Genomic DNA, 14,177 nt, shown 5'->3' with positions numbered 1-14,177 from the left:
GACCTTGGGATCTGGGGTGTAGGAGCAGATGTTCCGGTCAGGTGGTCAGCCGAACGTGGAACCCCCAGTGTTTAGTTCCCAAGCATGCTTGGTACTCATTTATAGACCCACTGAAGGGATGAAAAGCTGAGTCAACCTCGCCCGGCCCGAGGATCGAACCCAGGACTTGTGGCACGGGAGCGCGAAGCGTTACCACTCAGCCACCGGGCGTCATAGACTCCCATATAGACTCTTTTAAATTGCGTCGAATCTATTGAAAATTAAAACTGTCGTGTTTGCAAGCATTACAAAAAAAAAGAAGTTTTGAGAGAGCGTTACTTGAAACAGGCGAAACTTTTTCTCCCCATAAATGCATCAACTCATTTATATGCGTTCCAACTTCTTCCTTCTGAAAAATAATCTCAAATTTGAAAATTTTATGCATAAAAAAGGGAAAATAAACGAAGGAAGAAAAAAAGAAGTTTTTATAAATTTCATAATGATATATTACGAGTTAATCCCGTTTTATATTTAAATTTTCTCCCTATTAAAACAGTTTTCCTTTTTGGAAAGATTATTACACATCTCAAAAGTACTTATGCTAAAATCTTACTAAAAAGCTGCTAAAAGCTTGTGCTAAAAGCTTACTAAAAAGCTGCTAAAAGCTCACTAAAAAAGTTTTATTTTAAAATTTAGAATCTAATAAAAAGACAAGAACATTGTTTAATAGAAGGAAACTAATTTATAATTTTAACTGTTTTCAACTAAAGGTTTGAATCCTACATTTGTCAGGCTAGCAGTGGATTAGCCTGAAGATAAAATTTTCTAGGACAAAAGACGGAATCGATCAAGCAGCGCCAAACTTATATGACGGTACGTACTAAAGAAAATGAAATTAATGTTAAGAACTGAATCTGACGGTGGGTAAAATAAGGAGGGAGACCATTGACATAAACTCGAGGAAGTGAAACATCTGTTTACTTGAAAAGTTATTACTTATTACTTATTAGAGGACCGACAAGCATATTATGTGCTTTTACAATATGCATCATCGAAGACAAGTTTCCCCTACTAGCAATATACAAGTTACCCCTACACTACAGATGTTCGAACAGATGTTATCTAGTTGATGTTCTCTAGAAACAGATGTTCTTTAGTTGAATCCAAAACTGCAATGCTAACGTAATATTACGTTTTGGACGCAACATTACAGTTTTGAATCCAACTCAAATGAGCTATTTGTTACAGATGATAAAATAGTGTTTGCCTTAATGGCAACAAATCAATAAACAAACGGGACTGAAACTATAATCCAGCCCAGCAATAAATCTCGACAACTTGATCTAGACACGATGATCCATTCCTTCCACTTGTTTATTTTTTTGTAGTTTTGATGTGAACCTCATTTAGCTTTCAAATCATCTGCTTAATTTGTTTTAAGCCAGTTCAAGACAGATCTGCCGTCGTCAGGTTTTCTCAAAAAATTTTATTGCGTCACATTTTTGCTCCTTTCAACAGCATTTTAGATCCAAGTTTAGAGTAACCTTTCTCTCCTTGGCTCAATGACAAAGTATAAACCTGAATGACTACAATAGTAAGACGCCGTCTTAAAAACCACCAAGAAAGAGGATATTTGACTTAGGTTTTTCACATTTCTTTCAGAGAACAGAAATACTGTACATTATACAAAAAATAAAAATTTTATAATTGCGTGAAAATATTGGGAAAATAATTCTTTCAGAAATTTATTAAGAGAAATAAGCATTGAGATAAGAGCTATGAGTATTAGGAAGTGAAACTGATTTTTCACATGTATATAAGTTAAAGTCTTAATTAATCTATTGATAATAAGATAATTTCAATATTTATTGATAGCTTTTAAATAATTATGAGTTTTGTGTTATAAATATTATTGTTAATGTGTTCTAAATGTATAATTATGTTCTGAGTGGATCCCCAACTTTGGGATATAAAATACTTTTACTGACACTCATGGACTAGGATAAGAAAAAACATTCAAAATTAGATGGGACCAGAACCAAACTTTAAGAAGTCGTCAGCCTTTGAATGGAATGTAACTTAATAGTTCGTTTACCTTTATGAACTATTTAAAGACAATTATTATTTTTAATTTAATATTACCTAAAATAAATAAAATAAAAATAGCGAAAGAACTAGCACATCCGAAGAAGAAACTTAATACAAATGATTATCCTAGATTACAATTAGATTATTATTTGGTTAAATTTACTTTTCAGTTTCGTAAATCTTACTAAATATTTGATAATAAGACTATAATTTGAAAACTAGCATATCCGGTAAAATGTTGCCATATGAACGGAAAAATTACCAAATAAATGGCTTAGAGGCCATATATTTTGGTTTTTATTATGTACCAGAATTGTGCTGCTTTTTTATCAGAAAAGTTATTACTATAGACCACGGTCACATTACATTATTTTTTTCTCCTTATAAACTTAACTTATGAATCTATTAGTGAAAAGCTATAATTTCATTTAGGTGAATTATTGTGCATCTTTTTTTCAATTAGAAACTATCATTATGTCTTGCCTTTAAATTCAATAATAATAAACTTTGCACTACAGCCGTATTTCATGAAATTGTTTCCAAAAGTTAAGTCAGTGTGAAATGGCTAACTTAAGTCAGTGTGAAATGGCTTAGAAAACACTTCATTTTCACGAACTCTTAAATCTCGAGGCATTTTTTAATAGTACTACAAACTTAACTCTTCTCAGAACCATTTCACATTTTTTTCACAAATTTTTATTTGAGCTTATTTTTGGCATGTATTTTTAAAAAGTACTAATTCTCAATCTTTAATTGCATTGTATTTAAGAATTATTTTCCTAAGAATGTGATAGTATAAGATAGTAAAATATATGTGATACTATGTGATAGTAAAAATATTCTAGGTATAAGATTTGCATTTAAATATAGTTTCGTTAATTTCAACAAAGTAATTTTGTTCCGAGAAATATAAAACATAATTGAAATCCCTATCATTTTAAATTTTTATACGTATGTTCCTATAAAATGTTCAAACAGTTTCATTAATATTTAACATGTAGTGCGTATTCATTTCTTACATGTATTTTTTTACCAAAAACATGATTTAATTAAAATTTGATATCTAGTTAATAGACTTATATTAATGCATTATATACATATATGTATAAATCTGAAAGCAAACATTTTCAATTCAAAATTTAAAAAAAAAAAAAAAAAAAAAAAAAAAAAAAAAAAAAAATTTAAAAANACTTTAAAAAACTGAAATTTAAGTGGTGCAGTTAAAACTTAATGCATTCCACAATTATTCTCTTAATATCACAGATCTGAAAATAAAAGCATATGCAATACTGCATTTTGTTTTCATACTATGAATTTTTTTAATTACAATTAAAAAAAAAAGATTTCTTCACTGCTTTGTTGAAAGTTAGACAATAAAAAATTTCTGGCATTTTATCAACATTAAACTGTCTGGGAACGCGTGTAACTAAATGCATTGTCTGATTTGCAATTAGTATCCATCATCGTGCAGTTGTCATTATTTCAGTCAACACTTCCTCAATAGGTGACAAGTATAAGTCAGAAACTATATTATTAGATGTCGCTTTCTGTGTGCACTCAAAAGAATCGTTATTTTACAAACAATTAATTCAAATATTATTTTTACTATGATTATAGTTTACCTAAAAATAGAGATCCAAGTTAACCGAAATAGAACATCAGTTATTAAATATATGCTAAATTAAAAGTATTGTTATTTTCTTTTTACTTTGCACGTTATATGAATTGCAATGAAAATGTTCAATAATAATAATAATAATAGTATTATATAGTAAGTCGCAAACATTAANTCAAAAGAATCGTTATTTTACAAACAATTAATTCAAATATTATTTTTACTATGATTGCAGTTTACCTAAAAATAGAGATCCAAGTTAACCGAAATAGAACATCAATTATTAAATATATGCTAAATTAAAAGTATTGTTATTTTCTTTTTACTTTGCACGTTATATGAATTGCAATGAAAATGTTCAATAATAATAATAATAATAGTATTATATAGTAAGTCGCAAACATTAATAATTAATAAGATCAATGTTGTTTCATTAAATTAAGTAGTTTAACTTCATAAACTTATTTTTTATAATGAGAAAAACTAATTGGAAACTTATTCGCTTTTCAACAAAATGATAAGGGCTATGTTTATGAACAAAAATAATTTTTGTGAAAAAAAATCTTAATGAGTAGATAAAATTTAATGTACATGCTAAAATTAGTATATATTTATAAAATGGCAATATGTAAAGAAAATATTCGCAAGTATGATTAATTTTCTATTCTGAAGACTTATTTTATCGTGTTGTTTAATAGAGCTGAATTAATTCGCAACTTACATTTCTTTCTATACAAATGCTTCGTGCTTTACAGTGTTATAGTTTAATTTTCGAAATTTCCAAAAACATTATCTCTTAACTTCTGTAATATATAATTAAATTTATAAAATAAACATTCATCAGTTAGTCTGTGAACTCTCCGAAAAATTCATTCAACTTTGATGTGATAAAAACTACCGTGATAAGGTGTAAGTATCTTGGAACTTTAATAAAGCCGATTAATTAGATTGAAAGAAATAAGTTAAGGTGAATGAATAATAGAAATATTAAATTGAACTATGTTTTCGTCCAAATTGAACCATAGTATCGGGTTGAATAAAGCCAAAGGAGTCCGAGAACCTGGATCAACTTAGCGCCGTATTACAATAAGAAAAAACATGGTTAAATCTATCAGAATGTGGTAAAGTTTACCATGTTTCTGGCTCTATGGGAACACCAAAAAGCGCGATAATTTTTACCCAAGCGTTTTGGTAATGGCTTTTGGTAAAATAAGTAATAAAATAAAGTTTGATTTCCATACTACTATTTGGTAGTAAATGTCATAAAATTTGGTAATTTTAATGTGATACCCTACAGAAAAAAAAACTTATTTGGTTAAATTTATTTTTCAGTTTTGCATTTTTACCGAATTTGGAGTAATAAGAACTATAATTTTGTTAAAATAAGCAGTAAAATAAGGTTTGATTTCCATACTACTATTTGGGAGTAAATGTCATGAAATTTGGTAATTTTAATGTGATACCTTACAGATAAAAAAACTTATTTGGTTAAATTTATTTTTCAGTTTTACATTTTTACCGAACTTGGAGTAATAAGAACTATAATTTTGGAGTAATAAGAACTATAATTTTTAATTAGGAATTTATAATAAGATCTATAATAAAATAACCGATAAACTGTAACCATACGAATGGAAAAATTACCAAATAACTGGAATAAATACGGTACATTTTGTTTTTATTCTCATAATTGTGATTTTATTTTACCAGAAATGCCATTACCATACAAGTAGTTGCAAAAAATCAAGAAGATAATTTGATTTAATTTGATCCAAAATTTCCACCAGTGAAAGGTTCAAATTTCTTGAAAGAAATCATGGAATAATTTTTGTATTAATAGTTTTCTTAAAATATAGCAGTAATTGAAAAAATACTACATAGAATAGTGTTTTTGGATTAAGTGTCTATCTACATATATCTGACCAATGTCATTTTGCTATCATTCTATCTTAATGACATTTATTTCGCAGAATAATAACGCACGTCAGGGTTACATAAGCATCTAACACTGACTTTGTAAATTTTGGAGAAAAAAAAAGAGTATAGTTAAAATATGAGATCTTACTCCCAGATTCATTATTCATATTTGTTTATAATTATTCACTGGCTCTCAGTGACTAATGAAGGTCAACGTTCTAGACAAGTTTTATAAAATACTGTGTCATACACGTCAAGATGGTGGCTCCAAAGGACAAGTTTAGCTACGGATAAAAATGTTGGACAATGTTGCTTATTTTTATGATGCTAAATTTAAACATTAGAACCGATTTTTGCCAAAAATTTCTTTATTCGAATGTATGTTAGCATAAACAACTTTATTTTTTTTATTTTCTAAAACAGATGGAGCCAGTCCAAGACTGCGAATGAAAGTGTCCTTGAATTAATTTTAGGGCAGCATTTGAAAATGATTTATTACTTCGCTATGTATTTCAAACTGGGCAAATGAAATATGACTGGGAGTTTGACACTTAATTTCATTCAAATAATTAAATTGTTACTTCGGATAGTTGCCAGTGTAACGATAGATAACAGATAAGATTTTGAAAGTTAATTTTAATTTTAAATATTAATTTTAAATCTATTACTTTGCTAAGTATTTCACACTGGGTGAAGGAAATGTGACTGAAAGTTTGACACTTGATTTCATTCAAATATTTAAATTATTTCTATGGATAATTTAATCGAAAGATAATAGATAAGATTTTAAATGTTAAAATTATAATTAATTTTATGAATAAAGTGGTAATATAATAATAAAAGTATGACTCAGTTAAATTAGAGAACGGGATAATAAGAAAAATAAAATTTTAACATAAAGTTTATTTTCGTCAAAGATAAAACTAGCTATAGTTATTCATATTATTCAAACGTTCGTAATTGTTTATAAAATCACACTCAAATAGTTTGTCATTGGCTTTTGTAAATGTCACCGTCATTATGCAGTGCACCAGTAAAATTGGAAAAGTCTCCATTATTTTCTATTCAGTGTATTAATTTTGAAACTTATAAGAATTTGCATATATACTTTTAGGATAATTAAAAATTTATGAAGAATTCGATTATCCTAAATTCTCTTATGCCAATTGCAATGACAATGGGTCTTGTATGATGCAGGCGCAAAAGAATAGTAATTCAATTTAATTGAGTCATGAATAATACATTTGTTAATTAAGTCGTTGAGTATTTTGGCATTAAAATTTTTGCAAACATTTATTGCAAACAGCTTAAAATAATTACGACTAAAAGAATAAAATAAAAAAAAATTCATATTACCATAAAAATATCTGTGATTGTTGTAATTAAATGAAAAACATTCATGTAAATTTAGTGCTTCAATTTGGTTTATTAATTTTTAAGGTAATAAGACTCAAAAATGTTCATTTAAGAGCCTTTAAATCTTTTATTTTTTTTATTGCGTTGTTGAGAGTTAGATAACAAAAGATTTGGCATACCTTCAACAATGGATTATTTAATACATTGTAGACAGTGTTACTGACAATGCGTTCCTGACATAACATTGTTGACATCAACTCTGCTGACACTTTGTAAATTTGTGATGTGTCAGAGTGGAAGGCTTCCTTTTTTCTCCTTTTTCTTTTTTTTTTCTTTTTCTTTCTTCTCATAATGAATCACTTTCAAAACATTTTCCAGCGAACTTTCATATTTCTCAGAGCAGATTAACTCATAACAGTTGAATATCTATTTACTCGATTACAAAAATCAAGCAGTCTGCTTTATTGTATCAGCCCTACCTCATTTCAAATTTAAAGAGATAAGCATTCATATTTGCATTTATTTGGAATAATATTAATTTTATGTCTGCTTAGATAGGATAAAGAATTTGTCGTAAAACCTAGTTATCATTTTCAAAACTTTTCTTCACTTCCTTGCTGGTTTTTAAACGAAAAAATTAAAAGTAATTATCATTGTTCAATGAAATTTTTAAAAAAATACTGCAAGTTTCAAGTTAAATAACAGCAACTAATAATTTATAAGTTCTTTTTTGAGGAGAACAACTCTATGTTAAATTATTATATAATTTAAAAATCTCATAAAAAGAATTTTTTATCATCAACCATTTCTTAACACTAAAATAATACCATCATACAGGGATCGAAAAACCGCCCGTCCGCGGCTGCCAAAAATTCCCCGCGGACAACGAATTTCTCGAATCCGACGTCCGCGCTGACGGCCATTTTCCCGTTGATGTTCGTGATACATTTTCAATTTTTGTCATTAGAATTGTTCTCCGTCTGGTAGTACTGCAGTGGTTAAAAGGGGCTTTTCAACAATGAACTTACAAAAAAACACATTACGTACTGATCTTAAACAAGAAACGTAAAACGCAATTATGAACATCTACCTAAATAGAAAACCCCTTTCAGATTTCTGTGCAGAAACCTCTGTATATCATTGACTTGATTGTTGAACTGGCAAACGTCATATTTGATTCATATAAAAAACGCAGTACCCTCGGATAAATTGACATTCCAGATAACTTGACCTTCGTCATTATAATTATTTCATAAAAGAAATGAATTATATCATAAAAGAAATACTAGGTTACTAATAGTAACCTAGAAATTCCTTTATTACTGTATAATGTAATCCTACTGTTTGTAATCGCAGTAACTACCAATTCATTGTGCAATTTACATAAATGGTTGAAATAAATAAGAGAAAATTCTATTTTTATTTATTTAGAAGCGACGGCTTAGTTTCAAAGGAGGACGGGTACATTGTTGGACAAGCCGTCCTCGGGGACGGGTGAAATTTCTGAGTTTTTTTGAGCCCTGCTATCATATTTATTTTATATTATGAAACTGAGTTGTGAACTGAGTTTTATTGAATTTTTATTTAATTATCTTTTATTAACACATATATATTTTATTTCCCATCTTTTATTTCTACTGTAAACTAATAGAGCGGGTTTTTTTGTATTTTTTTAAGTTGTGTGTGATATAAAAAATATTGCTAATTTGTTCATATGCTTGAAAACTAAACTCAACTGGAGAGACACGCATCTTTAATTCAATAAAATATTTCAAATAGAAATTAAAGCAGACTCAATCGCTTTTTTTAAATATTTTTTAAGGATATTAATGTTGCATATTATTTTTGAAAGAAAAATATATTTATTTTGAGTTTCTTTTAAATTTAAAATAAGATTACTAAATATATTTTGGAGCATCATCTTTTCTTCGGAAAAACAATATTTAAACCAGCAGAAATATTATTTCTTTTTTGGTTATTTTTCAACTTAACCTGGTTTGTTAAGTTGGATTTCTTTCTTTTTTTTTAAAAAAAAAAAAGAATTAAAAAAAAAAAAAGATGGAAAAAAAGAAAGAAAGAAAAACTTTTAAGTGCCGTAATATCGCAAGTTTATGTGAGGAATAAAAATTTCCGAATCTAGTTAATTTCTTAGAATTCAAATTTTACTTTTTATTATGGACTTTTTTACATGGATTTAACAAATAGCTTTAGTAGATTTTAAAAATTATTTTTGAAAATGCAAAAAATAGCATAAAACAAAATTAAGAAAAGGGCTTCATGGTTAAGAAGAAAAATTCACCGTTTTTGTCCAATTATTATTTATTTGGTGTGCATGGGCAAATTGTCATCGTCTTAGAAGACTAATTTTTATTCGAAATTTGATGTCAAAACACTATTAAAAGCGTTTTAATAGTTTGAAAACGTAACATTTTTTTTTAATTTTATATATTTATTTATTTGTTTTGTATGCATCTTATCTGTATTTTCTTATTTGTATTATCTTTTTTAAATGACGTCTTCGAGTTCTGAATGGGACAAATATGGATGGGAATCTCATTTTATCATTGAGATGTAAAGATTGTTTCTTTTAAATATCTAATATCCCGATAAATATCTTCTTACGAAATCAGTAAACAATTAGAATATTTTAGTAACCATATGAAACATGTCTACATTAAGAATTATTTGCTCGAATCCACAGACGTCTGTCTAGCTACTTAAATTATACCGTAATAAAACCTTGCCTCAACTAGTTACTTTGAGTGTTTTATATCACACCATAAAAACTCTCAGCGGGAAAAAAAAAACTTAAATCCCGCTAAAAGATCATACATATATATACTTGCCAGGAACAAGAACTTTTCGGAAGAGAAAAGTACAAGTGTCATAAATTCCTTCCTGTGTCATTGTGACTACTTCTAGATGGATGGCAACGTCTTCAAAATCGTCTGAAACGATACAGCATGTAAATTCTTTTTTTTTTTTTCCATCTACCAGGGGACATTGCGATGCAGAAATTTTTCACTGAACATCGTCATCAAGGGCTGTTGTAAAGTTGTCTTTCTTGCGAGAGACTGTCCCAGATTCCCTCCTTTTTCGGATGGTGGCAATCCCGACTTGTCGTCCAATAAGAACCACCCTCGCAGCACGCGGTAACCCCTATCCCATCTCAGAAGGTATCAACTATCATAGCACATTCCCTCAATTTTTCCCTCCGTCTTCTTCTTGCTTGGCTATTTGCCGGGAAAAAACCTATTTCGTGACACCTCTCCACGAGGTCCACTGGAAGACCTCTTTTAATCGTCTTTTCCCATATATTCCATGGTCATCCGGAATTCATTCATAAAATAGTAAGTACCATTAATTATGCCATTAACCCTTTTTCAGATCTAACACCATGTAAAATTGACGTTTTTCATTCTTTTTGTGAATTATGACTGCTAATTATTTTAATAAACTAGTTTAATTTATTATTAATGACGAAAACTTTGAATTAAACTGTAACAAATGCAAATCATTAGGAAAGAAATTTTAATTAACATTTAGAAAACTAGTTTTAGGTTTCAACCCCTATTTATTAGAGAATATTTTAAAAAGTAGTAACGTCTAAAAAATAATACTATTTTTACATCTTTTTTTTATGTTTTTACAATGAAAAATGCATCATACTTTTTTAAGCAGAAATAATCACATTTTTAGGAAATGCTGGTATCATACATTTGATTTTAAAAACAATTTGAACTATTTTCCAAAATTTCTTAGGAGAGACAATTTGGAAAAAATACTTGTTGCTCGGGAACTTTATTTTCTACTGTTTATTGAAACGGAGAAAATTAAATCTCATATTTTTATGATAATCTATATTATTAAAATCGCTTTAATTTTAAATCAGATTAATGAAGCGTATTTTAAATGGGCCTGATTTTAATATTTTTTATTCCTTGGTTTCAGTAACTGAAATTGCGGGGTTGAGTGTATTTCGAAAAAGTAATAAGTATCTAAGAAACTTTATTTAATGTAATTTTTAATCAGTTTTTATAATATTTAAATTTTTTCACATTACTTTAAAAATTGTGTAACGGAGTGATTGTTTTTCGTAAATGCTTAAAAAAAACTGGAAGAAACTATTTTTTTCCTTCCTTAGTTTAGTTTTGAATGAACAGAAGTATGCAACAAAATTTTGAAGCAATAACTGAAAACATTAAAAACAAACTAAGTTTTGCAATTCTAATTGGATCGAGCAGATTTTGAAATAAAATACTTACATATTATATAGCACATAAGTTGACTTTTAATAGTATGATTCTAAACTTTTTTTCTTTAAAATTTTTATTAAAAAATAGACAATAATTTAGTTACAATTATTATTCTCACATATTAACCGGTAAGTAACGATAGTTAAACATCGTGGAATCAGAAACATTTTAAAAGCACTTAATTCACGTCTCAATTTTCTGTTGTTGTTATTCTTTTGCAAATTGTTGAAACAAGGAAAATATTTCATGAAGTACAAATTGTATTATCAAATAATGATATTAAACAAATAAATTTTTAAATCGACATTGGCAGAACATTGAAAAGGCTTTTGCAGAAACAGTATCGTTTTACAACTCAAAACGATATAAAATTTCTAATATATTTTATTCGTAGATTTCATTGCCAAAACTTTTCAAAGTTCACGTATACAAAAATCGTTCAAAAAAGTTGTAAAAAACTAATTTCAATTTTTGTCAACTATCCAAAATTTTTGTCAAACCCTTGTCTGCTAAACCTTTCTGGAACCAATCGTAATACCTAAAACATTTTTTTTAAATCCATAAAATAAGTTCACTTTTAGTTCTTTGGAATAAAATCTTTCGATAAATCAGACCTTGGTTTTACTCCATTGTTTAAACTGCAGGCTTTCCCACACAACAATCTGGTTTCGATCATATTGATCGATTGATAGGGGGTGCAGTAGACAGAGAAATCACATTAAAAAGCTCCCGGACTCTTATTTGCTAAATGGCACATAATAATTTTTCAACTTTATTTTTACTGTATTGTTTCTTTAAATTATAGTATAATTTTAAAAAGTTAGCATACCAAGAGTTCGAAAGGATTACAAAGTAAACTATTGAAGATAGATATAATAAATATAAATAAAAGCTTTAATAATAATACTCGAAAGGCCTGCTATATTTTAAGTACTATGTATATAGATCTAAATACATTTGTTTTCTTAAAAATTCAGTTATATTTTCTCGGCGAAAAACTAATTCTGGTAAAATTACCATACTGCATAATAATAATGTTTCTGGCAACAACCAAAAAACATAAATCTGGTAATAAAACTAAATTATATGGTATTTATAAATTATTTGGTAGTTTTTCCGTTCATATGGTAATGGTTTAACATAAATTCTGGCTTTCAGATTTATAGTTCTTATTATTAAACATTTGGTAAAAAGTATAAAACTGAAAAGTTATTTTTTCCGAATAAAGGTTTTCGTTGCCATTTTCTAAGGTATCATAATAAAATTTCCAAATTTTATCACGCATTATAGTACTATATTTTATGGCTAATTTAACCAAAATCATTACCAAACAACTTCCGTGAAAATTACCGAGGTTTTTGGTGTTTCCATACAACAAGAAACATGGTAAATTTAACCATATTCTGGTAGTTTTGACCATGCATTTTTTTTTCTCCGTGCTCATTTTTGTATTTGTCGTGTATACTGTGTAGTTTGAAAAATATGTAATTAAATAAGAATATCAGAAGTTATATTCAACGTGAAATATTTAAATTATGAATTATCTTTATCGTTTGTTTATTGTTCATAGTTGCATATGTAAAATAAAACCAGTGGCCAATGCAATAAAATTAAATGGTAACTTATAACACATCGCTATTACTACGCAAAAAAAAATTATAAGTTCTTTCATAAAATACTCCCAATAAATGTTATAACTGTTAATCCATGATGAATGAATATTGTATTTAACGTCACAGAAATGAAGCACTATATCACTTTAATTACTCTTTGCTAGACTCCTATTTATATTTAGTCACATTCTTCAGGAGACAATATTGGCTTTCCTGAAAATGGACAATTTTTATACAGTTTTTCATATTTTTAACTTAACAGTTACTCAAATGCCTTATTACTAAATATGGTTATAACATGGATAACATCGATGTGGGTTCAATTCATGAAAATTTAAAATTTAAAAAAAAGTTTCTTTCAGAAGTGCTACTGTTGTACAAATATTGTACGCCATTTTTAACGTGATGTTTAATACTTGTAACATAAAACTTACATTCGCTTTCATATTCACCATCCTCTATTTAAACATATCGATCATGGATAGCATTGCTGTGCACTTGTTCCATTCCATTTTATCACAGCTGTTAATTATGTTTTATGGAAATATAGTACGATTATTATGGAATTTAAAAAACACGTTTATGTCTAATCCGAACTTTTGCGTAGTATTTTGAGAGATTACACAATTCGACCCATTTTAGTTTTTTGAAGAGCATCGCCAACTATCTGAAATATTTTGAGAGCATAATTCTTCATTATACCCAATTCAAAAGCACTCTTCCTTTATAGAGTAAGATTTCTTTGTAATGAGAACTCATAATAGCAGACAAAATTATTGTTTTGGCAAATGCCTTGCTATAGACTGAAATACTGAAAAGTACGAGAGAAATAAAACTATGAGACAATATATTCAACTTCTTTTTTTTAATTTTATTCTTATTGTCCTATTTTGTATCAAAACACATGTTCTTGCTTTAGGCTACGAATTGTCGATTGGATAACGTACTATTTAGTTTTATAAATTTTATATATGAAGAATAAAACAAAGAAAAATTGAAGACAATGAAAAAAGGGGAAATAATAAGTAAAAAAATAACAAACAACAGTTTAAAAAAAAAGAAAAAAATGGATGAAATTTAATTTAAAAAACCGGGGGAAAAAAAGATATAATCTTTTCATCAGCCCACACGATTATATCCGTGAAACAGAGTGCTTTCTGATATTGTATCAATAAAGCCAAAGCAAATTAATACAATAGTGAGAGGAGCACTCAAAAAAAAATTTTATAAAAATTACAACAAATAAAATAGAACACAAAAAGTAAAAATAAGTAAAAAATAACATGTAAAAACAGAAAATAAAATAAAATAAAAAAAAAAAATGTGTGTTCTAAACCAGGAATACTGTCTTAG

The 14,177-nt window shown here is 27.7% G+C and overlaps 1 protein-coding gene across 3 annotated transcripts in view; it reads left to right on the top strand.

The window, feature by feature from the left end:
* The window catches only part of LOC107442083 (filamin-A), a 59,088-nt gene that overhangs the window by 6,815 nt on the left and 38,096 nt on the right, over positions 1–14,177 (top strand). Inside the window, exon 1 of one of the 3 annotated variants that reach the window (XM_043042860.2) lies at positions 10,002–10,305. The exons of the other annotated variants lie outside the window; for them this stretch is intronic. The gene's annotated coding sequence lies outside the window, so the exon portion shown is untranslated. Of the gene's footprint in view, positions 1–10,001; positions 10,306–14,177 lie in introns of those variants that run through there. 3 annotated transcript variants of the gene reach the window in all.

This window comes from Parasteatoda tepidariorum, chromosome 3, assembly GCF_043381705.1.
Source record: "Parasteatoda tepidariorum isolate YZ-2023 chromosome 3, CAS_Ptep_4.0, whole genome shotgun sequence".
Taxonomy (NCBI): Eukaryota; Metazoa; Arthropoda; class Arachnida; order Araneae; family Theridiidae; genus Parasteatoda; species Parasteatoda tepidariorum.
The sequence above is the reverse complement of the archived record's forward strand: the minus strand, read 5'-3'. Positions and strand labels throughout refer to the sequence as shown.